Source organism: Coenobita brevimanus, chromosome 105, assembly GCF_032717465.1.
Source record: "Coenobita brevimanus isolate Jiangsu-jjx chromosome 105, ASM3271746v2, whole genome shotgun sequence".
In the NCBI taxonomy this organism is placed as follows: Eukaryota; Metazoa; Arthropoda; class Malacostraca; order Decapoda; family Coenobitidae; genus Coenobita; species Coenobita brevimanus.
In genome coordinates, this window is record NC_137058.1 from 10,613,541 (window position 1) to 10,628,754 (window position 15,214).

The window sequence follows — 15,214 nt, forward strand, 5'->3', positions numbered from 1 at the left end:
TTCCCCTGACATTCCTTCCCCTCCTTACTACTTCTGGCTCGAAACATGAGTCAACCAACTCACGGTTGGCACCCACGGAGAGATGGGATTGATAACGCTAACTGCAGCACGTGGAAGTGCTGGTGGGTGTACGAGACTGGAGAGAGAGGCTTGGGAAACAAGATGATATAGCTAAGGAACAGTGTAAGAGAGAGAAGAGATTAACCTGCTGAGGAGTAGATCCAAGATTGTGGTATGGACACTTTGCTTTGAGCATAAGTAGAAGAACGTTGGGACACTGTAAGGACGAGGAGAGAGGATTCCAGGACACTAAGAGAACCATCGATTTCGTAGGATGCTGTCTGGGAAAGAGGGATTGTGTGATGTCGAGTGGACTGGGACTAGAAAATCCTTCGAAGCTGTGGGGCTGTCGAGACTTTGGCACGCTAAATGGACTGAGGAGGGTTTCTGGAAGAGATGCAAACCTCGTGTGGAATTAGTAACAATGTGCAATGAGATATTTGGAGAGGATTTGAATAAATTATTTGTTAAATTGTTTCTTACCATCTTGTTCAAGTTATGATATTTACAATTAATGTGTTGAACATGTAAAATCTATATAATTCTCCTACATGATCTTAGTGGCCGTGAGATGCTGTCTAAAGAATATAATACTCTGACCCCCCGCCACACACACACACGAAAGAGAGAGTCAGCAGACGAGTCGGGCGTACAGTACTTCGAATGGGAGGAAAGCCAGGCAAGTAATGCATCTTACATAGCTTTTTCATCTACAGGACCTCCTACTGTTCCTCTCAAGTCTCCTCCTCGTTCATCTACCTTTGCCATTCCTTTATCACCTTCTGCTGTAGGATACCTATTAATGAGTGCAGACAAAAGCTTCGCTCTGCAACTCGCCCCACTGTTTCTTGTGTTTTTTTCTCCGCCTGTCAGAACCATTTAGCTGATTTGAACATTAATTCGGATTCCTTTTATGGGTAAGATGTTGTGGAGAGTGTGGACTGCTCTGCTGGCACTAGCTGCGTTCGGATCATCTCTGACTGATCTGCATAGTGATGGGGTCCTCTGCCAAGGGGGCAAATAAAGTTAGTGAAGGATGTCATCTCCGTCCGTTATGATCTTCAGAGCTTGATGAAAGTCACACAAGAACATCCAAAATTTGCTGGTCAGCTGTCAACCCTACGATCTCTATTCGCATCCTTTGTCAACAAACATGTGAATAGACTTCTCTCAGTTTTACTATATGAGCCTCTTCAGTGGAAACTTGTTTGGACTGAGAAATTATTCATTAATTAAAACGCCTCCCTGCTCCACAGAGGCCCTTTTGTAAGATCACGTTCATGTGTGAAGCGAGGTCTCTTTGATGTCCGTGACAAAGTCGTTGGTGGTGTTTTTGGCTTAGCGACATTTAGTGATTTGTCACAATATCATGAACAATTAGAAATATCTGCCTCATCTTTGGAAGTACAGGACAGGTTGCTGAAGATTCACCATAAGTTATAGTACGTAATACTGTCATACTCTTGAGTGAAATGGGCATCCAATTGAACAAATTTTGAGATGTCTTTGAGAAACTGAATGGTAAGATTAATGTTGCCGCAGTTATATTATATGTCAGCTTTCATCTTGGACCATTGTCTCTGTCCCTCCAGTCATTAATGTTACATGTTGAGAATCTTGTTCACCTATTAGTAGATGCTGTCATTTGTCGTGTTACCTCAGACCACCTTGTCCCAGTGTCAGATCTTGGCTTAGGTTTGCAATGGGCTATAGCACTGATTTTCATCATGATCATATATTTCGTTTCTCAAGCGTGGAAATGTACTCTCCTGTACTGAAAGCTACCTTCCTCTCCATGACTATCGTGGTGCTTATTCCTGATCGTTCTGCAGTCACATATGACATCTTCCAACTGAATCCATTTCCCTTGTCTTTAAGTGGCTCTCTTTACATTATATCTGTGTACTCCGAATTCTTTCATCTATCTGTGTCTGTGACTTTCATCCCGTCAGGTCACTGACACTCGTGTTCATCCATTGCTCCGTCCCTTCTTCTACATCCTACCTATCACAGCTGCCTCCTGTGAAAATGCTCTAATCTGCAACCTTTTAGTCAAGACTCTTTCTTCTGCATGTTCTTTCACATCTGCTCCCAACTTACTCATTTTCCAAACTCACTTAGACCATGTACTGTTGGCAACATATGAGCCTGGTACGGTATAAGAATGTAGCTTGGGTCTGGCTGTTGGTATGCCTGTGACCTGTCACGAATTCACAACTTTGTTGTGTCTAGGAGGAGGAATAAATAGGTTGCCAATCACTGTTTACAACTTACACGTAGCTACGAATCATATATTTAGAAGACTCTAGTATGTGTAAATATATGTAGGGGTGTTTTCCATTATTATCATAGCTCATTTCGCTGAGAGATAACCTTCAACTGCCCTGATAATCAAATGATATAAGGATATTTCCGTATCATTGACCGATCCAGTGGGTGCTCACTCGCCCCTGTTTGCGTTGCCAGATGATGGGGAACACTCTTCATCAATCGTAATGATACAAAAATCAAATAATTTCGATAAACTGTTTAATTACATTTCCTGATTGTAAAATTAAAGTCATACAAAGATGTAGTTACTGGCTGCTACCATCTTCATAATCCTCCCTTCCCTTTCTGTCAGCTCTTTTAATGCTGGAAACTCACTTCCGTCTTCCCCTCCCCAAGCTCCCTCCCTTGAACCCCCTGCCTCTCTCACTCTCCCCTCCCCCTCTAAACAACCGGATCCATCCCCCCTCCACTCTCTTTTGACTGAGGGCGGTGCGGGTCGCAGAACCTACTCTCCTTATATAATAGACTCATAGTGGTTATCTTCCTTAAAACCCTACTGCGGTCGATAAACCATTCTGATCGGCAGTCTCTCTCTCTCTCTCTCTCTCTCTCTCTCTCTCTCTCTCTCTCTCTCTCTCTCTCTCTCTCTCAGGTCACCGCTCTGAGAGCAGGCGGGGATAGCGAAGTCACTTTCCTCAAACTAAGTCACTGTCTGTTTGAATGAATATAAGACACTGGATGAGATGAAATTCATCGAAAACTTGCACTGACATGGTTAAATACACCTGAGAAAAAAAAAATATCTTGTTTTCATTAAAAGGTAAGGTTCAAGGGCATGATATATTCACAGGACCTATATATTCATCATGCAGTACTTATATATACTGGGTATGATGACAGTTCATCCATATATTTCACTCAAAAGATGACTCAAAGTATAAAATGTGTACCATGCCATAATTATAAAAACAACGTATATTGACTATATTACTGTTTCCTTAGATCGATCTAGACCAGGGGTTCCCAACCTTTTTAGCACTGCACCCCCCTTCGGTCAGGACTGTATTCATGATGCCTCCTCCATCTCTCTGTCGCCTAAAGAACGATATTTTAAACTGTTCCATATGGATGCTTAAGATGCTAGATGGCAACACTACATGTGGTTGCCCGAAAGGACGGTTGTGAAGTTTTCTATTCAAAGCTTGTTATTCATATATATCTTTTGGAATACCCTGTATGCGTTTGAATGGCCTAGCACTATGTTGAACTTTGATTTCCCCACGCCCTCCCTGGCAATCTCAAACGCCCCCCAGGTTGGGAAACGCTGATCTAGACTATGTATGGCTCTCTCATGTCATAATCTGCTGCAGCTGTCCCAATGAAAACAAGCGCACCATCTACACACGGTAACGAGAGCCTCCCACTCACCCTCCACCTCACTGTGGCTCATAGCTGCGTCTCGCCTTGTCCAAATGGTGCAAGTCCAATGCACCCCAGTTAACGTGGAACCGATCAATCAATGGTCTAGACCGGCAGTTGGAGATGAAACCTTCATTCTTGCGCTGGAGATGTAATCTTCTTGAAAGCTGAAGAGTTTTTGACTGCATAATTGCTCGACCATATAAAAGGATACCAGCATAGGTGTCGTTTATACGTTCATGATTATGATAGGCAGCCTATCATTCTGTACGTTGAGATTACGCATGATCCTGTGTAACACATACAAAGGGATACCAGCTAATCCTGTATCCAGGCCAAATGGGCCATCATCATCATTATCAGCAGCAGCAGCAGCAGCAGCAGCAAGGGCAGCCTTTAGTATACTGCTGCAAGAAGAAGGGCTCTCTCTTCCTGGGTTTTTATAGGTGTGACTCAGAGCATAGGGTTAAGAACCCAGCGGTCCTCCTGTAAACCATACACCTTCACATGACACCACTTCGGCACTAACACACTCCGTCCATTTTAAATTGACTCGTTCAGGAGTTGTGTCCAAGTATCAGTGAGGATGTTTTGTGACATGCCGGCAGGTCTTATGGTAAATAATTTGTCTTTTTGTTTTTTGTTTTTTACGAAATTCATACCCATATATTGTTCACTGTCCCAACTGGGATCCAAACCAGCGTGTATTGAAATAGCAGACCTATCGACTTCGCCGCCACCTCCCCCATTGAGTCTTGGTATAATGATGATATTCCTTTCCCTACCAAGTTCTCTAGTCTCCTCCACTCACTCCATCTGCAGGTTTCAACTCTGACTTTCCATTTGTTCTCCTAAAAATAAAAATCATGTCGATTTGACCCTTATGATTCTCGTGATTATATCGCTGTCCGTTTGTATTAATTTCTTTGCATCAGATACAAACAAATTAGCAGTAGAATCAATTTATCTAGACAGTATATATTAGCATGACACCGTGCCAACAATATATAATGCAATTTGTTTTTGACCAAAAGACGTAAAAATTCTGATCTGATTTTCCCACAATGTATTTGTAAATACCATACTACATTCATACCCCATAGATGGATGGTAACAGTTTCGTGTGTCATTTATTTTTGACACTACCTTGTCTGATATCCATCCTTACCTTCACCAATACAGATATGATACAGATATGATGTTAAGGTATCCGCATCGATAAGATATAATGGATGACAATAACCTAGAAAATATATTTCACATTATGCAGCTCAACTGCATATGAACACAGTGAACGTGTGTCAAAAACTGCAATTATGGCAGTTATCTAACGGGGTAAAACAGTGCTTTCTAAGTATGGTGTTGACAGCAGCTTGCCTACGAACTTAATATATGGTTATAAATCATAAGGTATCTAATATTTAGTCCACCCATCATTTGCAACAAACACAGCCTATTCTGTAATTCATTCCCCTTTTTCTTCCCATGTGTATAGCAAGTTACCCCACAGGTTTTCAATGGGGTTCATTTCACAACCCCAGTATTTCCAGGTTGGGGTGTTCGTCAAACCTTCTCCGGACCATGTGGGCTGTGTGTACTGGGCATTTTTCATGGGCAATCAATATTCACCCAGGAAAAGGGTAGCCCTGCTCACGGAATGAAGGCAGAAATTCTTCTTCAAGAATTACAAGATACTTTGTTGCTGTGAAGGGTCCGTCTGTGTGAGACAACCCTCACCATGAAGACAAACCATCCTCACACGTTACACATGGCATACCCACAACGTGCTTCTTTACAGATATTTTGGGCGTCGTATTTCTGTTTTTGAGAAAATAGAGCAGCTGTTATTTGGTGTGTTGTTACACCTGTGCGTGTTAAGCAAGGGGATATGTGCTTGGTTAATTTGGTTCGTCTGTCAGTCCTTCGTTTGTGGCAATATTGTGGACATCCTACTGAACCACATGTAATACATCAGGAATATATTGAAAACTAAGTGGAACAGGAGTTTGAATTATGGCCGAACAAGGTCATGTTCAAGGGCGTGGTCGGTTACCCTTTTTTTTGTTACCAGATATAAACCGAATGTGTTAATAATAAAGTTGAGAGTCAGCATAGCTTAAAACAAATAATATTTTTGAACTGTTGGACAAAGGTAAGAGACATAGAACAATGGCAATGGTTCGACCCTTTGTCTCAGTAGCAATTACATTTGGACAAAGCCTGGAAGGGGTTAAGATCAGACAAAGGTGAAGTGAATCTATTTCGAAGACAGTAAGTAAAAGGTCAGTGTCATATGACAAGGTCAACATGATTATCTTCACTCAAATTCGAACCAGTATTTGTCGAATGTCTGAGGGTCCATGCAAATGGTAACATAATTTTATTATACTCGGTCGAAGGTAAAGGTTGAAGGATAGGGTCAAAAGTTACAACCATAGACAGAAATGTTGTACTCTGAGCTCTCCTTTTTATTTACTTTGATAATAAATTTGCATGAATATTGAATATATTCTGATTTACACAGCAGTTTTAGATGTCATGAATAATACCTAAGGGGAATGCACACGCCATATTTACTTCTATATAAAATGGCACGAGTGATGCCCTCTGTAACAATAAATCTGCTGTTATTTCCCCTCCAACAATGTATCTTCCCGCATGATGTTGAGGAGAATTTTTTTTTCGTCTGTGATTATAACACGAGCCCAGTAAATAAAATCTTCCAACACGGTTCTCTGCGAACCTGCATCTGCCCTCACAATGCCTACGCATTAGTTGCTGTTCTTTGGCCGGTGTTTTGTGACGAATGCCATCGTTATCCTGTACAGTATGACCAGTCGCATGTAGCTGTACGAGTAGTTGTTCTCGTATGGCCGCCACGTGGGTAAAAGGATTATTTCTGCAGTTTCTCATATCTGTCGACCATCTTTGGCAGTGGTCTTCCTTGGTGGTCATCCCCTCGGCTGGTTGTTCAGCAGTCATAATGAAATTGTTGTCTCTGATATTCCTAGGGTGTTCTCAATCTCCCTTATAGACATTCCATTCTCTCCCTTGCCAACAGTACGATCTCGAAGGACGAGACTATCTTGATGCCGGTTCATCATTTATATTTCTGCTTCTTGCTAGGTTTTAGATAAATATTAGCAATACCTTTAAACAGCAACACAAACAACTTCAATCATTAACCATAAACAAATACCTATCAAAGAGACGGCGACTTAGAAGTTAGTGGTTTCCCTCGCAAAGCCCTGTGTCATAACGGACTGGTGACACACAGCTAGGGTTGGAGCTGATATGAAGAGACCTGGGCGACAGGAAGAGAGAGAGAGAGAGACAGACAGACAGATAGACTGCCAATCAGAATGGTTTATCGACCACAGTAGGGTTTTAAGGAAGATAACCACTATGAGTCTATTATGTAAGGAGAGTATTTTCTGCGACCCGCACCGCCCTCAGTCAAAAGGGAGTGGAGGGGGGGAAGGAACCGGTTGTTTAGAGGGGGAGGGGAGAGTGCATAGAGGTAGGAGTAGGTAGAGGCGGCATATGGGATTAACCAAGGGTAGGTCAGAGTCAGGCCGACAGACCTGACTCGACCAACATGGCGGCGACCTCTTTGACAGCTGTCTGATTTGGTTCCGCTGACCAGGCGGGAGTGTTTTCTTAGTTGCAAACAGAAAAAAATATGTTTTATCTTTATTTATTTATTTATCTATTTTTGCATACTAACCTACAAACTATAATTCACTCTAAAGATACTCACCAGTGAAATGTAATGGATGGGTCAGATTTCTTATCTCCTCTTTCATTACACCCAAATGCGGCACAGGTGGTGGGCATTTTTGGAGACTTTGGTTATTTGATGGTGAGTTACAACTTAGGACAGAACGTCTCACACCCACAGCTGAACTACAACTAAAACCAGAGGTAGAATGAAGTCTACTTTGTTTCTGGCATTCTCCCTGAGGAATACCAGGTGGACACACAGCTGGAGGTATTAAAGGCTTAATAATCTCATGGCCACACCCACGGAGGTAGGATTAGGACTCTTACCTCTATGGGCACAGCCATAGAGGTAGGAGTGCACAGCGATCTTCTTCAAGTCAGGTAGGTGTTGCCGTGACCTCTTGACTTGACCAATATGGCCGTTTGACAGTTCTCTGGCTTCACCGGAGCCTTCTCACGCCGACTCTACCCTATTCCTACCTCTATGGGAGAGTGAGAGAGGCAGGGGGTTCAAGGGAGGGAGCTTGGGGAGGGGAAGACGGTAGTGAGTTTCCAGCATTAAAAGAGCTGACAGAAAGGGAAGGGAGGATTATGAAGATGGTAGCAGCCAGTAACTACATCTTTGTATGACTTTAATTTTACAATCAGGAAATGTTATTAAACAGTTTATCGAAATTATTTGATTTTTGTATCATTACGATTGATGAAGAGTGTTCCCCATCATCTGGCAACGCAAACAGGGGCGAGTGAGCACCCACTGGATCGGTCAATGATACGGAAATATCCTTATATCATTTGATTATCAGGGCAGTTGAAGTTTATCTCTCAGCGAAATGAGCTATGATAATAATGGAAAACATCCTTACATATGTTTACATATACTAGAGTCTTCTAAATATATGATTCGTTTTGTAAACAGTGATTGGCAACCTATTTATTCCTCCTCCTAGACACAACAAAGTTGTGTATTCGTGACAGGTCACAGGCATACCAACTGCCAGACCCAAGCTACACTCTTATACCATACCAGGGTCATATGTTGTCGATAGTACAAACGCCCAAAGAAAGATGACCCGACTCCCAGTATCTTTCACGCAGAAAGTGGTATCTGGCAATTGCCACAGCCTAGTTACATTTCCTATAGTGCACACTGGAAATAGCAGTCCTTAGGTAAACAATTCCAAAAAGCAATGTATAAGTGTTTTTACTGTGTATATCTCGCATTACTTGAGAGGGAACCACGATATATTGAAGTTGAGACTTAACCGCACGAAAGAACGTGAAGTGCACAGCCTATCGCTCAATAATTTCAGGGTTAAAATGCGGAGTACTCTCGCAATACTTATTTTTCATCCAACATCACCAGTACTGAAGGATAAATATCCCATAAAATTAAACCCACAGATAATGGTAATGTCAAAATCATGAGTGCCATCAAAACAGAAAAATACACATCTAAAAATATATTAGTATCCATATTTAATTCTCTATGCACGATGATATTTATACAGGAAAACCCGTGAGCACTGTTAGTATAATGGATCATCAACATGATACTACAGTCTGTCAGTGCAAACAGATTATTGTTCTTTATTTAGCAAATCTTCCAGCAATATGATATCCTGGCAGCTTGACATCAAGTGGGAGACAGTTATTGGGCAGATATGCGATATATATATACAGAGAGAGAGAGAGAGAGAGAGAGAGAGAGAGAGAGAACATAGAAAATCTGCCAAATGGAGCCCCTCGTATCACAACACAAGACCAAGACAGACAAATTAGTACATGTGCCCAAGAACAGCCCCTACCCACCTGTGTTGCTATCAAGATGCAAATTAATCTGCCGGTGTTCAGTTAAGCTAATGAAACCAGTGCAGTTACTGGGGAAAAGAGGGTCATTTTTATTCACATGGTGAAAATTCAACATGTAATAAAGTATGTAGGACAGTCTTATGAAAGAAGTGATAAGGGAGAGGGTGACAGTCAAAAGCAAGAGACAATGAAGAGAACTAAAGACGAAAAGGACTATTAAAAGGGGGGAGGGGGCTTTCTTGATAAAAGCCAAGACACATTTACTCACATCCAAGGCATGATAATGACTGACTAACGTGAGGCCTGACGTGCAGTGTTGCCAAAAGAAAATTTATAGAAATCCCCTAGACTGGTCTTAAAAGTGGTAAAAATCCACCAGACTGAGGAAAATTAAGGAAAAAAAATGCTGGACAGGACTTTAAAAGAATGCTGGATATACAAAAAAAATTTACATTTTTACCAGCTAGATTGCTTTAGAAACTTCTAAATTTAGCAGGGAAATTGTTACATTGGTAACACTGCTGGCATGAGTCGTGACGAGTGAAAATGTGCCAGATCTCGCTTTTTATTTTATTATTACTTTTGACCTAAAAGATAACTAAATAAATGAAAAACTTAACAAATATTTTTTCAAGATTAGTTTTTTTTATACCATAAATAATGTTTGCAGGGAAGACAAAGAATGTTTCCGTATCCTAACTCTTGATCAAACGAACGTTGCCAGACCCAGGGAGTGTTGTCCGAAACTTAACCCATCCTATCCGGGTGACATGTACAGTATACATGACGACCTAGGGACATCCGGGTGGCATGTATACATGGTCTACTGTTTTGTAGTATTATTGTTATTGTATTATTATTATGATTACAGCATTATAATATTATATTATACTATAATTTTATATTATAGGTTTAGCTGAGAAATTATGGTTTAAATAATGGTGACTTTTAAGAAAAACACCTGCTGGTGGTTTGGGTGGTGAAAACAAGCCCTGGACATGATGTGTTAAAGAAAGCAAGTCATGACTTGTTTGAGAGATCATACACTACCTTCATTGAGTGTACCATCATTTGTTAGTGTTACATGTCCAAACATCCCTGTCAAGTCACTCAAAACTTATGGTCTTTATATTGCTTCAGACTATTGTTCCATTAAATCTGAAATCTCCTCACCTATAAATACATCGTATATTTTCCCCACTGATGATGTAACTGTCATGGTAGAGTTCATCTCATCTAAACTTGATTACCTAAATACTTCTGACTTTGTGAGTGTTCAGATGTCTCACTTCCTTCATCACTCTTGTTTAAACCTCATTTTGTATTTTCTCCTTTTGACATCACCCTTGTAGGATTCTTGATCATCTATCTATCTATTGCCAGATGCTATAATCCCGTAAAGGGTGGCCATTCAACTTTGAGTTATTAGTTTTATGGGGAGGGGCACAAACCCTCCATCAACACACTTGTTGACACATAGGAAGCACGTATGGTTTGGTTATATTCTTGATCATGCTGTGTTAAATGTATGGGAAACAAAGACTCCACAAATTTAGGATAGGAGAGAAACCAGAAAAAACAGTGAAGATTGTTAAATCTGGAAGTTACATGAAGAAATCACAGCCTGATCCTAAAATTGAGAATATTTGAGTGAGAACATGACAGCCACTAACCAGGGCAACCGCCAACCGCACCTGTCAACTCCACCTCTATTATACAGTGGTGATTTGCATGAAGACATGTGGACATCCAACTAGTTACGTGACACTATCTAGTTGTCACGAGATCTTATTCTCTCGTGAATACATTTTATTTCCTACATAACCAGTTATTATATTAACGTAGTTTTAATATTCATCACCATAGTATACATCAATATTTTTCCAATCACACATCCATCTTATAATTAACTTTTTACAATCCCTAATCTCGTTATCCTGTGTATAATTATTTACTAAAGACCACCATATTATTAACTGATCTAATTACAATTCTATTTTGTGTGTACACTACTTTAGTTATATATCTTTCTGTTAACAAGTATCCTCTTAACTCTCTCGCGCACCATAAGTTTTCATTAAGTTTTGGTTCCACGCACAGAACCAAAACCTCACTCAGGCTGGCTTCGGTCGTGCAGCAAGGAAAAAAATTCCAAGGCCCAATTTACCCCCGGAAAGTGCATATATTGTTATTAAATCGCTTCCCATCATCTTCGTTGATGTTTATACTATTAAAAAAGAAAAAAAAACAGATGAATAAATGTGCAGAAATGAAGCCAGAATAAACCTAATTTTCATGAAAAGTAGCTTCTCATAACTTCCCAACATCACTGTGAAAATTTTTTCCCGTGATGCACAGTTGCAAAGGACATGTCTATATGCAGAACTTCACAATCTTTCATAGGTGAAAGTTTCAAGTTGATACGTCCAATAGTTTTCGAATAAATGGAAAAAAAAACTACAAAAATCACCTAGAAATGTTTTATTTGTTTATTATTTCGTATGTTGTTAGTGACACTGTAACAAACATATATGTAAATTCTATCCAGTTTTGTAGCCTAAAGGGCAAGGAAGCCCACGATGTAATTAACAGTGCTATAACCCTTATTGTTATGGAGAAAATGAATTTTCAAAAGTTACGATGGGTTGCGTTCAGTGACAGCACCTACGTTTCGGCCCGTAGGCTGAGTATGTTCGTCTTTCATAACTTTTCCCCAATTATTTTCACACATAAGTTACTCTGCTTTACAAAAGGATGCATAAGAAATCATCAGCTTGATCAGGCTTTCTTCAGATTTTTGGGGCGACCAATACTTTACGAGTATAATAACTGAGAGAATAGCAATGAAATCCACCACATTTTCCCTGTGAGAAATATATAGTAAACACACATTTTTACCTTACAATACAATAGTATAAAAACTAGACACATAAGCTGGTTACTCACGTCCTCTAGCAGTGTTGTAGTGTTTCTTGAGAGGAGATGGAGTTGCAGAAAGGACAGATATGATCACAGCCTGTGTGTGTGTGTGTGTGTGTGTGTGTGTGTGTGTGGAGTGATGGCAGTGGTGCCAGTTGTCATAGGAGTGATGGCAGTGGTGTCAGTTGTCAAAGGAATGATGGCAGTGGTGTCAGTTGTCATAGGATTATTGGCAGTGGTGTCAGCTGTCATCAGAGTGATGGAAATGGTGTCAGTTGTCATAGGAGTGATGGCAATGGTGTCAGTTGTCATAGGAGTGATGGCAGTGGTGTCAGTTGTCATAGGAGTGATGGCAGTGGTGTCAGTTGTCATAGGAGTGATGGCAGTGGTGTCAGTTGTCATAGGAGTGATGGCAGTGGTGTCAGTTGTCATAGGAGTGATGGCAGTGGTGTCAGTTGTCATAGGAGTGATGGCAGTGGTGTCAGTTGTCATAGGAGTGATGGCAGTGGTGTCAGTTGTTATAGGAGTGATGGCAGTGGTGTCAGTTGTCATGTACTCTTTCTCTGATAAGCCCTTGCGAGACATTGTAGGTTTAGTGTAAAATAGGGGAGGAATGGTAAAAATCGGTTAGGAATGTTCAAATCTGGCTTTCTCTAAAAATATATAAGAAACACTTATACACATTCTTCACAAGCACACTACACTATATATAACACAATATCATTATAATACACGTAAGGTATGGACAGTGTGGTAGTGGGAAATCCGGGTTTAACCCGTTAACTACTCTATACAGCCTGGGCTGTTCCGAGTGTGACTGCTCAATACAGCCATGGCTGCGTAGGTGAATTTCGAATATAGTGCCATGGTAACCAAGGCCGACCCAAGCAAGCATGTTTGAGCCCTCAAAACCGAAATCGAAACCGACACCGAAAAAGAAAACGAAAACCATACATTCCAATATAGAATTAGACATTTCATTGTTCATCCATGGCTTTACCAAGGTAAATATTGAGCTAATACTTTGTTACTATATACTTTGGCATGTGTTCTCTCAATTCCTAAGACAAAATTTGGCCCTTGGGAAATTTCATTTTTACCCGCATGTCTGCACACCACGAACACCTCCAAAAAACCGCCATATGCAGTTAACTGGTTAAATGACCGGCTGCGCGATCACACACCCTTCTAGCCTGGCTGTTGGGAGAATACTGAGCTGAATATAGGCTGCTTTCCTCTCTAATAAGCTCCCGGGTGTTGTCATATATTTCCCCTAGATGTGGCTACCCTCAGCTTTGACTCAACCAAATTTGACACAAATCCATCCACAGGAACAGTTTCTATGACCATTTATAGGGAAATTCCGTCATGTTGCGTCATTGGTTACTCTTCAGATTGCAAGGATTCTGACTTGCATTGCGTCACCGTGCGTGAAGGGGTTAACAAAATAGTGGCCAGCTACTATTAATACTGTCATATAATTTTATTATTATCTATGGCCAACGGCCATGCCACGTTGAGTACACCGCTTCCCGTCCGATCAGCGAAGTTAAGCAACGTTGGGTCTGGTTAGTACTTGGATGGGTGACCGCCTGGGAACACCAGATGCTGTTGGCGTCCCTACGTGTCAAGTGGGGTTGGTGGAGGATTAGAGCCCCTCCCTGTAAAACAATTAACTCTAAGCCCTTGGCCACCCCGTTTGGGATACATGGCGTCTGGCAATGGATGGATGGATGGATCTATGTACATTACCAATATGAATTTATTATTTAATTGTCTTCTATTAAGCTCTGCATCTATAACATATTGGGAGATAACTTTCTTACCAGGGAGGAAAATTTTAATATGTATGATAATCTGGCTGTTGTGTGGTGCAGTGCTTCTGCTGCCAGTATGTTGTCATCATTTTCCATCTGGTTTAAATGTACTGTCTAGAGCTGACAGGTTCCTATTACAACAGTGCAGAATATGGAAGAAAATGCTGAGAAGACTGTTTTATACATAGATATCAGAGAATTCATTCACTCAGTGTTACATGATGGCACCGGGTACACATGATTCCCCCTTTATCCTCCCCCTCCCCCAATGAAATTATTGAGAGACAAAGCAACTAGACTCCCAGAGATTAGGATGAACCTCTTTTGATAAAGTAAACTGTCGTCGTTGGAGTTGTTTCATAATCTGAGTTGCTGAAATAGCTCCTAAAACAGTGCCTAAATGTCTAACTACAATAATATGGCAGAGATGCATCCTACATGCATGTGTGTGTGTGTTTGTGTGTGTGTGTGTGTGTGTGTGTGTGTGTGTGTGTGTGTGTGTGTGTGTGTGTGTGTGTGTGTGTGTGTGTGAAAGAGAGAGGAATGGCACCAGAGGGCAGAGAGGCTCTCATATCTACCCCCGTATATCTATCTATCAATGTACCCACATACACACACACACACACACACATATATATCTATATCTATCTATCTATCTATCTATCTATATCTATCTATCTATCTATCTATATATATATATATATATATATATATATATATACATCCATCCATCATCCATTCCTACATTGCCCCATGAGGAGAGTAGGAGCCCGGGGCTAAGCAGTTGGTCCTGACATTTAAGATGAGAGTGACCAGCCTCACTCATCCCTGAGTGGCATTTCATGAGCAATCAACCCCAACCATCCCTTGGATATAAACCTTCACCGGCTCAATCCGATTGGAGCGCAATAATTACTCACTAAACCACCAGGCGCCAAAATTTGGTTATATGGTTACCATCTAGCGTAGTAAATGGTTTCCTGGTGTACAGGAAACCATTTGGCTTGTCACTCAGTGTAGGAAGAGGAAAGAATGAAGGAAAGAAAGACAGAAGAGGAAGTGTAAAGTTACCCATAGGCAGAAGGACAAGGAAAGAATGAAGTAAAGGAAGACAGAAGAGGATGGAAGGAAAGAAGGATGGAGGAGAGGAAAGGGCAGACACCCGACAACAGCACTACACTGAGTGAGTGGAT

The 15,214-nt window shown here is 40.9% G+C and overlaps 1 non-coding gene across 1 annotated transcript; it reads left to right on the top strand.

Annotated features, from left to right (window-relative positions):
- Positions 1-13,702: 13,702 nt before the first annotated feature.
- LOC145416356 (5S ribosomal RNA) lies at positions 13,703-13,821 on the top strand. The gene has a single exon (XR_013900248.1). It is a non-coding gene; the product is annotated as a 5S ribosomal RNA (ribosomal RNA).
- Positions 13,822-15,214: the final 1,393 nt, after the last annotated feature.